Source organism: Pleurodeles waltl, chromosome 3_1 (assembly GCF_031143425.1).
Source record: "Pleurodeles waltl isolate 20211129_DDA chromosome 3_1, aPleWal1.hap1.20221129, whole genome shotgun sequence".
NCBI lineage: Eukaryota > Metazoa > Chordata > Amphibia > Caudata > Salamandridae > Pleurodeles > Pleurodeles waltl.
Genome location: NC_090440.1, coordinates 1,093,460,813 through 1,093,477,650, shown reverse-complemented (window position 1 = coordinate 1,093,477,650; position 16,838 = coordinate 1,093,460,813). Strand labels below are relative to the sequence as shown.

The following is a 16,838-nucleotide window of genomic DNA, read 5'->3' as shown; positions in this document are numbered from 1 at the left end:
CCCAAAGTTACCACACCAGCAGCTCAGGGCCGGTCAGGTGCAGAGGTCAAAGTGGTGCCCAAAACGCATAGGCTTCAATGGAGAAGGGGGTGCCCAGGTTCCAGTCTGCCAGCAGGTAAGTACCTGCGTCTTCGGAGGGCAGACCAGGGGGGTTTTGTAGGGCACCGGGGGGGACACAAGTCCACACAGAAAGTACACCCTCAGCGGCACAGGGGCGGCCGGGTGCAGTGTGCAAACAAGCATCGGGTTTTCAATAGAAAGCAATGGGAGACCAAGGGGTTTCTTCAGCGATGCAGGCAGGCGGGGGGGGCTCCTCGGGGTAGCCACCACCTGGGCAAGGGAGAGGGCCACATGGGGGTCACTCCTGCACTGGAGTTCGGATCCTTCAGGTCCTGGGGGCTGCGGGTGCAGTGTCCCTATCATCAGGCATCGGGTTCTTAGAAGCAGGCAATCGCGGTCAGGGGGAGCCACGGGATTCCCTCTGCAGGCGTCGCTGTGGGGGCTCACGGGGGGGGGCAACTCTGGCTACTCACGGTCTCGCAGTCGCCGGGGAGTCCTCCCTGAAGTGTTTGTTCTCCACAAGTCGAGCCGGGGGCGTCGGGTGCAGAGTGCCAAGTCTCACGCTTCCGGCGGGAAACACGAGCTGTTTCAAAGTTGCTTCTTTGTTTCAAAGTTGCAGTCTTTGGTGAACAGAGCCGCTGTCCTCTGGAGTTCTTGGTCCTTCCAGATGCAGGGCAGTCCTCTGAGGCTTCAGAGGTCGCTGTTCCCTGGGGAGAGCGTCGCTGGAGCAGTGTCTTTAGCAGTGGGGAGACAAGCCGGTAGAGCTGGGGCCAAAGCAGTTGGTGTCTCCGTCTTCTCTGCAGGGTTTTTCAGCTTGGCAACCCTCTTCTTCTTAGGTTGCAGGAATCTGAGTTCCTAGGTTCTGGGGAGCCCTTAAATACTAAATTTAAGGGTGTGTTTAGGTCTGGGGGGTTAGTAGCCAATGGCTACTAGCCCTGAGGATGGGTACACCCTCTTTGTGCCTCCTCCCGAGGGGAGGGGGGCACATTCCTATCCCTATTGGGGGACTCCTCCATCTGCAAGATGGAGGATTTCTAAAAGTCAGAGTCACCTCAGCTCAGGATGCCTTAGGGGCTGTCCTGACTGGCCAGTGACTCCTCCTTGTTTTTCTCATTATCTCCTCCGGCCTTGCCGCCAAAAGTGGAGCCGTGGCCAGAGGGGGCGGGCAACTCCACTAGCTGGAATGCCCTGGGGTGCTGTAACAAAGGGGGTGAGCCTTTGAGGCTCACCGCCAGGTGTTACAGTTCCTGCAGAGGGAGGTGATAAGCATCTCCACCCAGTACAGGCTTTGTTACTAGCCACAGAGTCACAAAGGCACTCTCCCCATGTGGCCGGCAACATGTCTGGTGTGTGGCAGGCTTCTACAACCAGTCAGCCTACACGGGTAGTCGGTTAAGGTTTCAGGGGGCACCTCTAAGGTGCCCTCTGGGGTGTATGTTACAATAAAATGTACACTGGCATCAGTGTGCATTTATTGTGCTGAGAAGTTTGATACCAAACTTCACAGTTTTCAGTGTAGCCATTATGGTGCTGTGGAGTTCGTGCAAGACAGACTCCCAGACCATATACTCTTATGGCTACCCTGCACTTACAATGTCTAAGGTTTTGCTTAGACACTGTAGGGGCATAGGGCCATATGTACTAAAGCATTTTCCCATAGACACAGAATGGGTAAAATCCTTTGGTACATCTGGCCCATAGTGCTCATGCACTTATGCCCTCACCTATGGTAAAGTGCACGCTGCCTTAGGGCTGTAAGGCCTGCTAGAGGGGTGACTTATCTATACTACATAGGCAGTGTGAGGTTGGCATGGCACCCTTAGGGGAGTGCCATGTCGACAGTCTTTTTATCCCCACTAGCACACACAAGCTGGCAAGCAGTGTGTCTGTGCTGAGTGAGGGATCCCCAGGGTGGCATAAGATATGCTGCAGCCCTTAGAGACCTTCCCTGGCATCAGGGCCCTTGGTACCAGGGGTACCAGTTACAAGGGGCTTACCTGGATGCCTGGATGCCTGGGTGTGCCAATTGTGGAAACAAAAGTACAGGTTAGGGAATAAGAACACTGGTGCTGGGGCCTGGTTAGCAGGCCTCAGCACACTTTCAAATCAAAACTTAGCATCAGCAAAGGCGAAAAGTCAGGGGGTAACCATGCCAAGGAGGCATTTCCTTACAAGTGGTGTTATTAAACAAAAGCACCTATGTCTGCATTGATGTCATGATAGGCTGCAACATCAATAATATCTGTCTACTGTGATGTCCCAATAGACTGGCACCAATGAGACCCATCCAAGATGATGCACAACAATATCTGCTAAGAGTGATACACAGTAGGTTGTGACATAATTTCTATAACACCCCAACGACGCCACAATGGAAAATGTTACTTACCCAGTAAGCATCTGTTTACTTCACTTATGGCAGATGTTGCAGGATGTTTGAAGGCATGTGTGGTTGTAGATACACTTTCTCTGCATACTTCCGCCATCTAGTGTTGGAAAGGTTGCAAGTTGTTTTGTTCAAAAGGTCTATAGAGTCACAAGGTAGAGTGACTCCTCCTCTTGCTGGCAATGCGCATGGTCCTCAACTCCATCTTCAGATTGTTTTCCCGCAAACAGTGATGTCTGAAGTGTAGTGGAATAACCATGCATTAGAATGTATACCAAAAGACTGTAACTGATACAGGTGTCCAGGGAGGCGGGTGGGTGCATGTGAATCTACAGCACTACATGCCACAAACAGATGCTTACTGGGTAAGTAACATGTTGTGTTTGATGGCATGGGTGGCTGTAGATACATATGCTGTGCACAGACTGTCAAGCAGTGCCTCCCAAGAAGAGGTGGCAAACCTGTGGGTGTTACAGAGTTTTGAAAAAGAGTATGCAGCACTGTCTAACCTACATTGGCTTGTTGGCATGCTTAAACATCCACACAATAGTGTTTAGTGAAAGTGTGTGGTGTTGACCATGTAGCTGCCTTACAGATTTCAGCTATAGGTATCTTCCCTATAAATGCCATAGATTGCACCTTTCTTACGTGCTGAATGCGCTCTAGGGGTAATAAGTAGATGCCTCTTAGCTTTTGCATAACAAGTTAGGATTCATTTAACAATCCACCTTGCTATGCTGGATTTAAAATAGGGTTACCTTTATATGGTTGAGAAAAAGCAACAAGAAGCTGTTTTGTCTTTCTGAATGTTTTAGTTCTATCAATATAGAACAAAAGTCTCTTTTCACATCTAAGGCGTGTAGGGCTCTTTCAGCAACTGAATCAGGCTGTGAGAAAAAAATGGCAACTCAATAGTTTGATTAAGATAAAATTGAGATACTATCGTTGGTAGAAATTTTTGGTTAGTGTGAAGAACCACTTTATCTTTATGCATTTGGAAAAATGGTTCTCTTAATGTTAATTCCTGGAGCTCACTTACATCTCTCAGGGAATGATTGCAACTAAGAAGGCTACTTTCCACGAAATAAACTGCAGAGGGATTGAAGTAGTGGTTCAAAAGATGGTCCCATAAATCCAATGAGTATATATTAAGATTCCAAGAAGGTACTGGAGGTAATCTTGGTGGGATCACTCTTTTTAGTCCTTACAAAAAAGCCTTTATGAAAGGGATTTTAAAAAGAGAAGAATGTTGTCTGTTTTGAGGATAAACAGCTATGGCTGCTAAATGTATTCTTATAGAGGCATTTGCCAGGTTTGCAATACCAAATTATATTTTGTACCAACACTTGGAAAGAATCCCAGTTTTTAGAAGTGCAATAGTGAATAAAGCATCTCCACTTTTTTGCATAACAGGCAGACACACTTTCACTAAACACTATTATGTGGATGTTTGAGCATGCCAACAAGCCAACGTAGGTCAGACAGTGCTGCATACTCTTTTTCAAAACTCTGTAACGCCCTAAAGTGGTTGGTCTAGTGGTTGATCTGTGTGTCTGTTTAAGCATGTTCATACATTCTTGAGGTAGATTTAAATACGTGAATTCTGTGACTTCAGGAGCCAAATTGCAAGATTCAACTCCTAAGGATTTCGGTGCCTGATCTGACCTTGGTTCTCAGTGATAAGGCCTGGGTCGAGGGGAAGCTTCTTGTGAGGCGCTACCGATAGGTCCAGTAGAGTGGCGAAATATTGCTGTCTTCCACTAGATTTAGTGTGAGAGAAGTTTGCCTGAGCTTCCGAACCACATACGGAAGGAGCGGTAGAGGTGGAAAAACATAGGCAAATATCCATGACCAGTTCATCCATAGAACATTGCCCTTGCATTGAGGGTGTGGGAACCTGGAGGCGAAGTTTGGGCATTTTGCGTTTTCTTTTGTTGTAAATAGATCTATGTCTGGGAAATCCCCAATTTTGGAAGTATGGTTGGGGGACTCTGGGGTGGAACTCCCACTCGTGGACTTGTTGCCACATCCAGCTGAGGAAGTCGGCAAAATTGTTGTGTGACCGCGGGAGGTGTTCCGCTAACAGGTAAATGTTGTTGCGAATAGCCCTGTGCCAAATTGTCTGTGTAAGGCGAGACAACTATAGTGAGTGTGACACCCCCCCCCCGTTTCTGCAGATAAAACATGGTTGTCATGTCTGTGAGTAATGTTAAGACTGTTTTGTTGATTAGATGTATCACAAAGGCCTTGAGTGCTAGAGAAACAGCTAGCAACTCTTGAAAGCTGATATGCAAGTGTCTGTGAGTATGATCCCAAAGACTCTGATTTGTGAAGTCTTGGAGGTGAGCTTGCCATCCCATTTGGGAAGCATCCGTTGTCAGAATGACCTGTGGAACACGGACCAGAAATGGCTACCCTTTCAAGAGGTTGTTTTTGTTCTACCATTGCAGAGAGCGAAAGGTGCAGTTGTCTACCAACACTAGATCTTGTAAATGACCCTGTGCCTGAGACCATTGGCATAATAGACATTCCTGCAACAGGCACATGTGAAGATGTGAATGCAGCACTATTGCAATTCAAAAGGCCATCATTCCTAGAAGACTCATGATTGATTTCACTGTGACTTGTTGATTGGGGTGAAAGTGAAGAAGCTGTGTTTGAACGTTCTGTATTCTTGCTGTATTTGGTTAAGCTATGCCTAGCTCTGTATTGACTATAACCCCAAGGTAAGACTGTACCTGAAGTGGGGTGGTATGAGACTTTTGAAAATTGATTGTGAACCCTAAATGGTGAAGCCAGTCTATTGTGGCTTGAATGTGGGTTAGTCATTGTTTCAGAGAGCTGGCTTTCATGATCCAGTTGTCTTGGTATGGGTACACATTAATTTTCTGTCTACGCAGGTGAGCTGCTACTACAGCTAGGCATTTTGTAAATACTCATGGTGCTGTGGCGACTTCGAATGGGAGCACTTTGAACTGGTAGTGTTGTCCTTATATGACAAATCTGAGACACTTGTGGTGTGCTTCGAGTATAGGAATATGAAAATAGGTGCCTTTTAGATTTAGTGCTGATAGAAAGTCACCCTGTTGTAGCAAGGAGAGCACATCTTGGAGTGTGACCGTATGAAAATATTATACTATAAAGTAATGGTTTAAAGGTCTGAGATCTAGGATGGGTCTTAGAGAGCCATTTTTCTGGGGTATGAGAAAGTAAAGGGAATACACTCTGGTTTCTTGATGCTGAATATGAACTGGTTCTATTGCCCTTTTTGCTAGTAAAGACTGTACTTCTTATTTGAGGATAGTGATGTGAACCTGTGAAAGTTTGTGACAGCGAGGTGGGATGTTTGGAGGTGTGGAAATGAGCTCCAGACAGTAACTATGTTGGATAATATCCAACACTCATTGAGCTGTTATAATTTGTTGCCAATTTTGGAGAAGTAACTGAAGGTGCCCTCCTAAAGGTGTTTGGTAATTGGAGGGAAGCTGGAGTGAGTCACTGTTTAGATCAAGGGGAGGATGTTTTACCTCTACCCCTATAGTTGTTTCCCCAAGATGAATCCCTGTAAAAACTTATGTGTGAGGATGTGTGTGTCTGACCATTACTGTATGATGAAGATGTTTAATCTGAAGAAGATTTAGAGGCTGACTTGTATTGTGCCCTACGAAAAGCATCATGAGAAGCAGGAATTTGGAGTGTGCCACCTCATTGTCCTTTTTTCTAACACCTGATCTACTTGCAGACCGCAAAGATGCTCTTTATCAAATGGTACATTTAATATTGTTTGTTGTACCTCTTGTTTGAATCTGGAAATATGTAGCCACCCATGACAGTGTAAAAGGACACTGGTATTGATACATATGGCTGTTGTATCAGCAGAGTCCAAAGCACAGCGTATGGAACTGTTGGAAATTAATTGTCCCTCACTAACAATGTCTTGCCCTCTTTTCCAGTGCTCCTCTGGGAGGTATTGGAGTAACTGCTCTATTTCGTCCAATTGGGCATGATCGTATCTTTCCAGGAGTCCCTGCGTATTGGCAAAATGCCGTGATTTGCTGCATGAGCAGCCACATGCTTGCCTGAAGCATCAATGAGTTTACTCTCCTGATCGGGAGGTGGATCATCTTGAGCAGCTTGGGAATTAACTCTCTTCCTAGCATTTGACAGAATTAGAGAGCCTGCTGGAATCTGACCTTTGATATAGATAGGGTCTGAGGGAGAAGCCTTGTAATGTTTCTCCACTCTTGGGGTTATAATTCAGGCTCTAGCCAGATCTTGAAAAATATCGTCAGCATGTTTTAACATACCCTTGAGCATGAGGAGGTAGTGGGTGGACTTATGTGAGGCAGTTAGTGCTCAAATAAAAACAAACCCTCTATAGGATCCTTATGGAGGGGTACCTGGTGGTATGTAGCTGCCCTCCCCACTAGTTCTTGAAAAAAAGTGTTGTTATCAGGTGGTGAAGGTCTAGCTGGGTAAGCATCTATATCTGTATCAGTGTATGTGTCTATGTCATACTGAGACCAAGGGTCTATGTCGGCCTGAATGTGTGCTGTGTCTTCCCCATATTTTAACCAGAACTCTCCCAGTTTGTTGCTGGCTATGAAGATGTGACTGCTTAACTTAGAGCTGTTGCTTCATTTTTTGAAGAATTAGCACTGTTGGTGTTTTTGACTCCGAGAGTTTGGGTTTGAGTTTTTTCAGTGCTGAAGTTTTCGGACCCAAGGTAGGCACGCTTTTTGATGAGGAAACAGTGGGCACCAAGTGGGACGTAGCAGGTTTTGGAGCCAGAGCTGATGGCACTCTGCTCGGGATAGAGGTGGTTATCTTCGCTCTAGGTTCCAGTTCCAAGCCTGATGGCGGGCATCCGAAAAAGTATTTTGATGCCTGCCATGGCAGAAGGCAGTGGCAGCTCAATCAACTTTGCTTCTAAACTGGTGAGTTTATTGGGCGGAGCAGGGGGTTGTTTACTTACTGTTTGTTGACATGGAGGGATTTCCTGCATTTTGAGAGTCACTTCTGTCTCCAAGTCTGGGTCCTGAATAGAAACTGCCTTCTCTTCGGCAGTGGAAGCCTCCTGGATGTCCTGCTCCTGTTCTGTGTCCGACATGGTGTCCTGGATACCGAAGATGGTGGGCGTTTCCTCAACTTCTTGCCTCTGCACTTGTCAGCGATGGCCTCTTCTGTCTCGCAGTCTTTTTTAACCTGAACAATTGGAAGACCTCACAGTCTTCTTCCCTATGTTCCTGCAACAAGCAGAGGTTACAGACCTATGTTGATCAATCTGAGGGAATTTGGAGTGACACTTTGGACCAAAACAGAAAGGCATCCGTTCCATCAGGCGTTCATTCTCCTAAGAGTAGGACGGAGAGAATGGCTGCCCAGAGGGCATGACCCTGAGGGCCTCAAACGGAAGAGTTCAATACAACAAAGATTTATTCGATCCCAAAATGCAAAGGATAAAGAGAAACGTGATCCATAACAATACCAATGAGGTTGGAGAGATTTCCCTAACGAAAGAGACGTAATACATCTCGAACCAGAGCTCCGAGAGAACACGACCGGACCCAACAGCAGGAAAAAACAATCTGAATATGGAGTCGAGGACCATGTGCATTGCCAGCAAGAGGAGGAGTCACTCTACCTTGTGACTCAAAAGAGTTTTTGGAACAAAAACAACGTGCAACCTTCCGGGCCCAACACTAGATTGCGAATGTATGCAGAGCATTTGTATCTATAGCCACACATGCCATCAAACAGCCTGCAACATCAACAGCATCTGCTATAAGGTAAGTAACAATAGATTGCTGCCCCAAATGCCCACAATAATGTCACAATAGGGGGTATTATTTTGATTTCATTCCAAGCAAGATCATTGTGGACTGATTATGTGACTGTCAGTTTATTGTAATATCCCCACGAGAAGATGATTGGGTTATTGCCAAAGGCAGACGATCTTTCTGTCAGTGACTGTCATAATATTATTTAGGAATGCGGTTTCTGATTTTCATGTTTGAGTTATGTGTGCCTTCAAAACGCAATTTACTGGGACTTGATAGAGTTGAGACTCTCCTGTTGTAAGTCTTGAGTGACCTTATTGGTGTTTATTTATTGTAATACCACCACAGGAAGGTGATATTGATATCACACCATTGAGAAATCATTGTTGGAGATGATGCTATTGGTGAGGTCACAGACTTTTTCTAAAACCGTAGTTGGCTCTTGAGATTTATGGCACTGTCTATTATGACTTGGCCACAGAACAGTGGTCTTCAAACTGTTTTATGCCGCACCCCTTCTATCCAGTGTAAAGAAATCCAGTGGGGCCCCAAGAATTCTTCACAATTATTCTATTAAATTAGCACTGCTTAGATAGGACTAGACTTATTTCAAAATTGCATTTAAGTTCTAACCTAGTTTAAAAATGCAATCAAATGCATGATTGCCAAACATACTATTCTGGTTAGCTAGGCCTTTCTAATGTGTAAAAGTATACACAAAGTGATTCTCAGAAATGGAGGCAGAGAGGTTTGAAGACTATTTGAAATCCCTTCTCCTTTTGAGACAAACTCCCAGCCAGATATAAAGGACAAAAGATGTTAGTGATGACCCAATAGAGAGACGATGACTGCCAATCCTTTGTTTAGCTTAATACATAGTACTGGTATCAGCCTGTTGCCATCCCAGTACTCCTCTGAATCAGTTAAGACTACTCCCCCCCCCCCCGCCGGGAGGCCCACCCTCCAGTTTGAAGACCCCTGCCATAGAAGGATGATCTTAGTGGCAGAGTCAGGTCACATTCACGTTATTGAGACATCAACATGTCAAAATGACGTTGATACTATCCTGCTATGAGATAACTGAGGAAAGATGATGATGACTGTCTTACCATTGTGATGTCACAAGAAACATTGATATAAACCTCATCTGCTCATATTGATGACACAACAAGCTGCGTCATACACATGGTCACCTTTTGCCCACAAGGAAATTAGAAGATTGCCACAGCAAAAGTATGTAATGATGGTACAGTACTGTGACATAAACATCAGCTGGGGCAAAAACATTAATACGAGACAACCATGGTGCACTCTCAAAAGGCCTTCACAAAAGCAATACCCCTTGGTAACATTAAAAAAAAGTATTTCATTTTAAAATGCAAATGTTGATAAACTGATACATTAGCAACCAGTTGTTACCCATCCACTACGTTATAGTCTCCCTGACATAAAGCTGGACAATCTATGACACAAACCATTGAGCAAATATCAGCCTCCAGCATGGAAGAAACCATTAAACATAAAAAGGGAAATTCATAATAAATTGTAACCACCAGCTTATTGCAATTATATTTTGCACGTCTACCTCTAACGCCGTCACCTTCTCCTCTTCCATCACAGTGCAAGGCGATCTTCCCAAGGCAAGATAAGAATACCTCGCTGGTTACTCGTGTGCAAAACTAACATGCTTCCAACATAAAACCACAGCATACATATATGCAACACTGCCAACTATGCATTCACCCACAAAACAGCAAGCTACTAGTCTGAAAAAGAACACAGGCACCTAAGAACAGGGTATGAAGTGCTACATAAATGCTTCTATCCCATAACAGTGAGAACTCAATGAACTAACACATTAATATTATCGGTCCACTGTAATCTCACAATGAGCTCTGGCATTAACATCATCTGCACAGTGATTGGACACGTTCGACGTGAACATTGTTTACAGTGACGTCACAACAATCTCTGACATTCACATCAACCGTCCACAGTTATATTTAAATAGCTGCAACATTACTAAGGGCTACAGAAGGTTGTGAAATAAACTGTAAGACATCATTTTCATCATCCACACAAAGAGCTACAATGGAATTGTGTCCTGTCAATTTCCCTGGATATATATTTTCCTCGGTAAATTGGAAGCAACAGATATGTATGAAACTCAGGATATCGCAAACGCAGGTATGACACTAGCAGAATAATTAGAAACATGCATGAGACAAGAAAATAGGTTTCATACCAACACGAGACGTCCAGGCGTTGTACATGCCTGCGTGGGACTGACAGTAAATATTGTATTCCTGTATGAGACTGAAAGTGTCAAACTCATGCATGAGAGAGGCAGAAAGTATTGTGTAGCAGTTAAAGAAGCAAGGGCTACATGCCTGTAGCAGGAAGTGTTAAACAAGCATGGGATGACAGCAGTGCTCAATTTGTGCTTGTTGTTTCCGGTGCTGAGCACCGGCACTTATTTTCGAGGGCCGGCGCTTATTCTTCTGCCTCAAGCATATGCTGAGAGCAAAGTGTAGGAAGTTGGCTCTGTATGCACTATTTCAAAGTAAGGAATAGTATGCACAGAGTCTAAGGGTTCCCCTTAGAGGTAAGATAGTGGCAAAAAGAGATAATACTAATGCTCTATTTTGTGGTAGTGTGGTCGAGCAGTAGGCTTATCAAAGGAGTAGTGTTAAGCATTTGTTGTACATACACAAGCAATAAATGAGGAACACACACTCAAAGACAATTCCAGGCCAATAGGTTTTTGTATAGAAAAATATATTTTCTTAGTTTATTTTAAGAACCACAGGTTCAAATGTTACATGTAATACTTCAAATGAAAGGTATTGCAGGTAAGTACTTTAGGAACTTTGAATAAATCACATATAGCTATTTTAAAACTAGACACTAAGTGCAATTTTCAACAGTTCCTGGGGGAGGTAAGTATTTGTTAGTTTTTGTAGGTAAGTAAACCACCTACGGGGTTCAAGTTTGGGTCCAAGGTAGCCCACCGTTGGGGGTTCAGAGCAACCCCAAAGTTACCACACCAGCAGCTCAGGGCCGGTCAGGTGCAGAGGTCAAAATGGTGCCCAAAACGCATAGGCTTCAATGGAGAAGGGGGTGCCCCGGTTCCAGTCTGCCAGCAGGTAAGTACCCGCGTCCTCGGAGGGCAGACCAGGGGGGTTTTGTAGGGCACCGGGGGGGACACAAGTTAGCACAGAAAGTATACCCTCAGCAGCACGGGGCGGCAGGGTGCAGTGTGCCAACACACGTCGGGTTTCCAATGTAAATCAATGGGAGACCAAGGGGTCTCTTCAGCAATGCAGGCAAGTGGGGGGCTCCTCGGGGTAACCACCACCTGGGCAAGGGAGAGGGCCTCCTGGGGGTCACTCCTGCACTGGAGTTCCGATCTTTCAGGTCCTGGGGGCTGCGGGTGCAGGGTCTTTTCCAGGCGTCGGGATCTGGGAGTCAGGCAGTCGCGGTCAGGGGGAGCCTCGGGATTCCCTCTGCAGGCGTCGCTGTGGGGGCTCAGGGGGGACAACTCTGGCTACTCACGGTCTCGCAGTCGCCGGGGAGTCCTCCCTGAAGTGTTTGTTCTCCACAAGTCGAGCCGGGGGCGTTGGGTGCAGAGTAGCAAGTCTCACGCTTCCCGCGGGAAACGCAGTTGTCTTGAAGTTGCTTCTTTGGAAACAAAGTTGCAGTCTTTGGTGAACAGGGCCGCTGTTCTCTGGAGTTTCTTGGTCCTTCTAGAGCAGGGCAGTCCTCTGAGGATTCAGAGGTCGCGGGTCCCTGGGGAGAGCGTCGCTGGAGCAGTTTCTTCAGAAGGGGAGGAGACAGGCCGGTAGAGCTGGGGCCAAAGCAGTTGGTGTCTCCGTCTTCTCTGCAGGGTTTTTCAGCTTAGCAGTCCTCTTCTTCTTAGGTTGCAGGAATCTGAGTTCCTAGGTTCAGGGGAGCCCCTAAATACAGAATTTAGGGGTGTGTTTAGGTCAGGGAGGGCAGTAGCCAATGGCTACTGTCCCTGAGGGTGGCTACACCCTCTTTGTGCCTCCTCCCAAGGGGAGGGGGTCACATTCCTATCCCTATTGGGGGGGATCCTCCATCTGCAAGATGGAGGATTCCTAAAAGTCAGAGTCACTTCAGCTCAGGTTGCCTTAGGGGCTGTCCTGACTGGTCAGTGACTCCTCCTTGTTTTTCTCATTATCTCCTCCGGCCTTGCCGCCAAAAGTGGGGCCGTGGCCGGAGGGGGCGGGCAACTCCACTAGCTGGAATGCCCTGTGGTGCTGGAACAAAGGGGGTGAGCCTTTGAGGCTCACCGCCAGTTGTTACAGCTCCTGCAAGGGGGAGGTGATAAGCATCTCCAGCCTGTGCAGGCTTTGTTACTAGCCACAGAGTGACAAAGGCACTCTCCCCATGTGGCCAGCAACATGTCTCGAGTGTGGCAGGCTGCTAAAACCAGTCAGCCTACACGGGTAGTTGGTTAAGGTTTCAGGGGGCACCTCTAAGGTGCCCTCTGGGGTGTATGTTACAATTAAATGTACACTGGCATCAGTGTGCATTTATTGTGCTGAGAAGTTTGATACCAAACTTCCCAGTTTTCAGTGTAGCCATTATGGTGCTGTGGAGTTCGTGGTTGACAGACTCCCAGACCATATACTCTTATGGCTATCCTGCACTTACAATGTCTAAGGTTTTGCTTAGACACTGTAGGGGCACAGTGCTCATGCACTGGTGCCCTCACCTATGGTATAGTGCACCCTGCCTTAGGGCTGTAAGGCCTGCTAGAGGGGTGACTTATCTATACTGCATAGGCAGTGTGAGGTTGTCATGGCACCCTGAGGGGAGTGCCATGTCGACTTACTCGTTTTGTCCTCACCAGCACACACAAGCTGACAAGCAGTGTGTCTGTGCTGAGTGAGGGGTCCCCAGGGTGGCATAAGATATGCTGCAGCCCTTAGAGACTTTCCCTGGCATCAGGGCCCTTGGTACCAGGGGTACCAGTTACAAGGGACTTACCTGGATGCCAGGGTGTGCCAATTGAGTAAACAAAAGTACAGGTTAGGGAAAGAACACTGGTGCTGGGGCCTGGTTAGCAGGCCTCAGCCCACTTTCAAATCAAAACATAGCATCAGCAAAGGCAAAAAGTCAGGGGGTAACCATGCCAAGGAGGCATTTCCTTACACAAAGGAGGAGAAAAATGAAAAAGCGTCACAATGGGAGAGAGCAGAAAGCTGCAGGAGTGAGCTGAAGGGGTACGTAGTTGCTTTAAATGTACTGAAGAGGGCCGCAATGGCTTCAGGATTACGCTGCTTATGTATTCCGAGCTCGCACATTTAATTGCAGCAGCTGCGTGTTTCAGAGGAGAGCTCTGAGCACCAGCACGTTTTTATTTACAAATTAAGCACTGGATGACAGTGAGTGTTAAGTGCTTAATAACAAGGTTACATATAGCCATAAAACTGACACTGCGTATTAGGAACCTGTATGAGACTAGCTGGATTTTACACATCTGTGCGAGACTGGCAAGAAGTGTTAAATACTCGTCTGAGCCTGGCAAGATGGGTAAGGCGCCTCTATAAAAGTGACAGACACTGTTATGTGCCAGTGTGCCATCCGAAGTAGTATTCAGTACCACCATAAAGATAGCAGGGGCGCTGCATCACTGTTTTAGGCCGGCACGAAAATGTTGCATAGCTATGTAAGACTGGCATGGCAAGTGGGATACTTAAGGGAAATTTGCAGAGGTTGGTGCATACTGGTAGAAGAATGACCGCAGTGTTACATACACACAGGAGTGATGCCATACTAGTAGGAGATAGAGTGTGATGTTATTTCCCTGCATCAGACGAGCAAGAGAGGATCTTGCTTGAGTGACAAGGCAACTGGGGTTATATACGAATACTCTTGAGGAACTGCTGCATGCACAATGAACATGACTGACAGAGTGGGTTACATGAGTCAGGCATGGCTGTTAGTGTACGTACCTAAGTGAGATGGCACAAGAAGTACAGCGCGGTTACCATGTTATGCTGCAGTATGAGCTAAACTTACCTGACACAGCTGTAGGACTGAAACATGGAATATTACACACTCGCATGAGACAGACAACGGGTGTTACATACCTGTAAAAGACTGGCAGCAAACAAGAAATACCTGTACGAGATTGGAGTGACTCTATCCCAAATCCTGCAGCTGGGCTTCTATCGGCCCTACAGCTGCAGGCCACTTTCAAACAGACACGTATCCTGGTTACTAGATGTAAACAAAGAAATGTTCCAATAAGTGAATTGCCCATCCCTCTGTAACAGTCCCCCGCCGCCGCCCTTCTCTGCAACTGACATGCCTCATGGAAGTGTAAATTAGTCCAAAAAAAGTCAAATGACTATAAAAATGCACGTGCTTTGGGCACTGGACATATGCGTGTTGTATGTGGGCTGAACTGAAAACAAACTGAAAGACGAATGAACCCAATTAATACAATATCCATTGTATTGACAAATATCCCAAAAGGGCTGTTTTTTAAATGGCGTTTTTTTCTTCCTGATCGCCCTTTTCAAAATATTGTCTTTATCTCAGTACGTTTTTTCTTCCAGTCAGAAAAATTGATAACTAGGACACCCGTCCACATTGACTTTATGTAAGACAGGATTCAAGAAAATAATACATAGTTGCATCACTTCGACAGTTTTGTCTTTCTCAAAGAATTCTCAAGCCTAGAAAGCAAATCCAAGTTTTTGAAATTTGCTTCACAGAAAAGCTTTATATAAACGCACAGAATTCCTCCCATCTGATTTAAAAAAACAAGACAAGTCAAAAGTGCCCCAGCATCGGATATTTCTTTCAGTGCCGTATTGAAAATAATGACGTGTTTTTACACACTGATGAGTGTCAGCATTTAGCCTTTTCACAAAGCACTACATATCCGGTGACAGCTTAATCGAAGTCGCTGATACTAGCTTATCAACTTCGAAAAGATGAACGCCTGAGTCAGCCCTAGAGATCCAGTTACCAGCACATTAAATAAAGAACTCAGCAGATAGCACTGAAGTAACTGGGCTTTCCTGCCAGATTACAATAGTTTGTTCCCGAATGAAAAGTGCGTATGGTTAAAATCAAGGACTGAACAAAGGCGTCACTCGAGGCACGGGGCTAATTTCAGTTCAACATTTACCACCTTCTTCTGTTTTCCCTTTTTTGCAAGCATTCATTGCAACTTCCATTTCAGTCTGCATAAAAAAAGTTTTCAATATTTCCCTCTCGAACTAAAAACCTACATTCACAAGAGGACGTGGCAAGGGCCACAGCTGCCGACCTGTGAGCTGAAAACCCAAGTTCAAGTTTCGGCGTCTGCTCAACATCCTGTGATTCTAAACAACCACTTTATCTCCTTGTGCCTACAAAAAATATAAACGTGACAGGTGCTAATGTAAAGCGCTCCAATATCTTAGGGTCCAGATCGCGCTATATAAAAACGCTAAAACAAACGATTTCCATTTCTAACACCTGCTAGAAGAAAAGAGAATGCGCACACACTTATTCACTAAACATCTATGCTTTACTCCCCACTCCATTTGCTCCGTAGCGCTAACCCCTTCCACTCATGCCCCTAGCAGATAGTTTATTCCTAACAAACAGCAGCATCTACCGCTTACACTTCAGCTGCTACACCAGCTCCATGGAAACAAAAAGCTTTGAGCACGAACAAAAGTTTCTTCCGGGTGTCTGTGCTTCCGCTTTAAGGAGTACACCCGACAGGAATGAGTTCCTGCAGGAGCACTGCTCTTGGCCGCCCCCTGCGAGCGTGGAGGAGGTATGGCGCCCTTTTCCAGGTCAGCTGCTCGCTTGATGTCCGAGGAAACAGTCTGAAACAAGCATTTGCAATGCAACGGGTCTCGCGTTTGCTCATGTTAGAGCTGATCGCGTTGTAAACTCCTAAACCGACTTTTCATCTATCGGCAAAAGTGCTTTTATGTACCTAACCCGAAAAAGTGAAATTGTGTAAAGCGCTCGACTTCTGCCAAGCGAAATCGCGCTAGGAAAATAGAGAAAAAGTAGTCCACGATCTGACAGAAAACAGCGAGCCTCTCATGTTTTCTGTGCTTGGTCACTGCGCTCGAGGAGGGCTAACCACCGGAAAAGGCATGAGGTGTATATGCCTTCCACTAATGAAAGCAAGCAGATTTTACTAGGCAAGCCCACGAACCAATGAAACACACTGACGTGACGTCGACAGGGCTTCGAGCCTTTTTCTAAGCTGCGATACGCATGCGCAAGCCATGCAACGCAGGCTCGACCCTAAAAACAAGCACCAGAAAAGCTAATAGGTCCACCTTCTGCTCCAGGCTTTTGGTTTTGAAATTGCCACTGCTTGTTTTATTTTTTTCACTATTTCTCTAAAACTTTACTGTTGAGGTATGTTGTGCTGTGTGATGGAATAATCCAGGTATTTGACCTAAACGGTGAATCTGTGCCAGACCCCTCCATATATCACCAGCATGATCTCGACCATCATATGGTGGAAATTACGTTAATAAATAGACCTCAGAGACATGGGGACAGATTTACAAGAAAGTGGTGCATCGGTCACAATGCGCCACTTTTCTTGCATCCCCCTA

At 45.8% G+C, this 16,838-nt stretch overlaps 1 protein-coding gene across 4 annotated transcripts in view; it reads right to left on the bottom strand.

The window, feature by feature from the left end:
* Positions 1-16,009, bottom strand: part of TTC12 (tetratricopeptide repeat domain 12) — a 282,909-nt gene extending 266,900 nt beyond the window's left edge. Inside the window, exon 1 of one of the 4 annotated variants that reach the window (XM_069224366.1) lies at positions 15,876-16,009. The gene's annotated coding sequence lies outside the window, so the exon portion shown is untranslated. Of the gene's footprint in view, positions 1-14,345; positions 14,476-15,875 lie in introns of those variants that run through there. The other 3 variants (XM_069224370.1, XM_069224367.1, XM_069224369.1) reach the window with 3 other exon arrangements.
* Positions 16,010-16,838: the final 829 nt, after the last annotated feature.